This window comes from Elephantulus edwardii, unplaced genomic scaffold, assembly GCF_000299155.1.
Source record: "Elephantulus edwardii isolate Elephantulus edwardi_28Jun2011 unplaced genomic scaffold, EleEdw1.0 scaffold00020, whole genome shotgun sequence".
Classification (NCBI taxonomy): domain Eukaryota; kingdom Metazoa; phylum Chordata; class Mammalia; order Macroscelidea; family Macroscelididae; genus Elephantulus; species Elephantulus edwardii.
Genome location: NW_006399770.1, coordinates 7,189,167 through 7,192,270, shown reverse-complemented (window position 1 = coordinate 7,192,270; position 3,104 = coordinate 7,189,167).

The window sequence follows — 3,104 nt, the reverse complement described above, 5'->3', positions numbered from 1 at the left end:
CATTCCAGTCACCCATTATTATCAATGCATCTTGATTGCATGTTCGATCTATCTCCGACTGTAAAAGTTGGTAGAAATCATCTATTTCTTCTTCTTTGGTCTGGTTGTTGGTGCATATATCTGAACTAAGAAATGAAAAGTCAAAGTTTTTTAAACCAGGTTAAAATTTCAACCTCTGAAAATTTTTGAAGCATGAAAAATTGGGAATTAAAATATATTTAGTGAACGAGTTTAAATGCATATATCTTGTACGTAACAAGCTTCTTCTTGTGCTAAAGTACCTACACTACACTACATCTCGCCCACCAAGCAATAAGGTTGTTTTCCCATGTTCTTGGCCCTCTTCCTAGACCACTACTTGACCCCTTGGTCAGAGGAGGCTCCACTTTGAGTTCATACTCCAGACTGGCTAGTGACTTGCCCCTCTGTTTTACTGCAGTAAGCCGGTTGTTTTAGGAGTATCTAAGCCATTATATAAAACACCAAAATGACAATCTACTCAGTAACAATAATGACAGGGACAAGAGGAAGAACATTCATTAAAGTTTCTTAAGATAAATTTCTACAAATAATTCTACAAAGAAATTCTAGAAATAATTTTACAAAGAAAATGCGTGCTGTTCTTCTGATCTACTCCCCCACTTTACCCTCTGTTCTAACTCTCCAAAATAAATATTAGAGAAATTACCCTTCTTCCTTTCATTATTTCTAATTAACTTAAACATTTTGTGTTGCCAGCCTACTTAGACTGGACCCTGTATTTATGATGTAAACTTCTCTTTCCAATGCTACCCACACTCTTTTAATTAAAATCTTTCTGTGGCCCTTAAAAATACAACCTGGTTACAATGTAGGTTTAATCCACACAACATGATATTACCAAGGTTTCTGAATACAAAGTCCTTTAGCTAGATGTTCCCTTCTCTTTAAATGTGTGATAAATTTACATAAGCATGAAGATAAAGAATTCAATGGGGCTCTATGTTCCTTCTTTTATTTAGGTGCTTACTCAGTAAACCTAATTTTACATACTCAAATTTGCTTTAGAACCTCCTCCTATTTGCTTTGCTTTCTCTCAAGACTCAGAACTATTATTTAAAGGCTAAACAACTGTAATTAACGAAAGGCTTTTATTTGCCTCTAAATAAATAGTTGTCCGATTTAATTCTTGGAAACGCATGTGTTGAAGACTCAAGAATTAACATTAGAGAATCTAATTGTAGAGGAAAAAATTGTCAGGCCACCAACTGGGTGGAAAAGGAAGACACCTTGGTTGTATATTCACACATAACATGGAGAACATTCATGCACACTACCAGTGTAATCTCTAATTACTGCTGTGATTAGTATCAAAGAAGTGGATCCCAGAAGGCTTACTTACTGGAAGAAAATATAGGGCCATATGTTACAATGTGGTTTTTTAAAATACAGTTATCATATACTATTCAGAATTTCTCTGTTCTGACAATTGCCCTATCAAAGCTCTCTTTATCTGAAACACATTTCTAAAGAAGTTTTTTCCCCCCAGTTTCTCGGAAATGACTTTTCAAAAAAGAAACTGCCATTTCATTCTTTAAAATGATCTTTTTCTAATTCCAAGGGTGTATGAATAAAATTGTATTCATTTAAAGACCAAACGGGAAATAAGAGAGGCCTTGATAGAAGCCTCAAAGCCTTTTCTTAACAGAGAGTTGACTTGTCAAATAGTGTTGCAGTAATTAGTACAGTTTAATCCTACTGGACAATATATTTTCTGCTGAATGGAATATTTCCCACAACATTTTCCACTCTAATATGTGTGAATCAAGGTTTTTGAAACATGAGATAATAGGACTTAATAAAAACAGAATTAAAAAAAAGCATAAAATTAAAAAAAATATAGACTGAAAACACTGCTATTGAGTTTGACTGTTTGTGACCTTTTGTTGGGTTTTTTGAGGGTGTAGATCTTTAGAGAAGGATACCAGCCTAATGGTGGATTCAAACTCCTGACATTTCCTTTAGCAGCATAACAGGTAACACACCATTCTACCTTTGTCTATATATGTGAGTGCCTGTGGGTGTGTCTGAGGGTGTGTGTATTGTTGTTGTTATACTGCATTGAGTCGGAATTGACTCATAGATGCCCCTCAAGTGGATTTTCAGCTGATGCCAATCGCATGGGAGATTTCTCTTATTTCTCCTGCAGAACAGCTGGTTGGTGGTAAATTTGAACTGGTTGTCTTTAAGTTGACAGCATAATTCTATACACACTAGCTTAACAAAGTTCTAGGAAGAAATATAGAAATGTAGATAGATAATAGATTTTAGATAGAGATAGATAGATAGATAGATAGATAGATAGATAAACCACTTATAAAAAGTAAACTAAAAAATATACCATAGATATACCTACTGTGTAACAATGAATGAATGAAAACTCAACTTTTGTTAAAGTCACAATTAAAAAAAGAACTCTTAAAAAATATACAATTCATCTAAATGCAAAATAATGACATTTCTAGAAAACAGCTTAGGAAACCTTTGAGTTGGTGGCAAATTGAAGGAATACCTACTAAAAGGTTTCAACAAATAGATGCAGCCCTGGATATACTCATTAATCCACGTCAGTAAATGTGGACAATAGTTGTCTTGCTAGTTGACAGGAAGTTCATTTTGTATCCATTCCAAAAAGAAGAAAAAAGGATGATGCAATAGAAAGTAGAAATTATTGAGCAATATTATCAGTATCACAAGCAAGTGTAATCTTGCTGAAGACTGTTTGTGAAATGACTGGGGCAGTAGTATATCCATAAGGAATTGCAAGATGTTCAAGCTATATTCAGAAGAAGCCAAAAAAGAGGGACATTGGTGGAATCAGGCGGATCTTGATTGACAGCCAAGAATATCATAAAAATGTTGACTTGTATTTTATTAACTATAAAAAGATAATTTTATTGTGTGAGCCATAATATTTACAGATAGCATTGAGAAGAATGAGAATTTGAGAATATTTAATTGTGCTATAGTGACTATTCTTCTCAGAGTCAGCCACAGTTTGTTATGATCCACACAGTCAAATGCCTTTGCATAATCAATGAAACACAGATAGACATTCTTCTGGT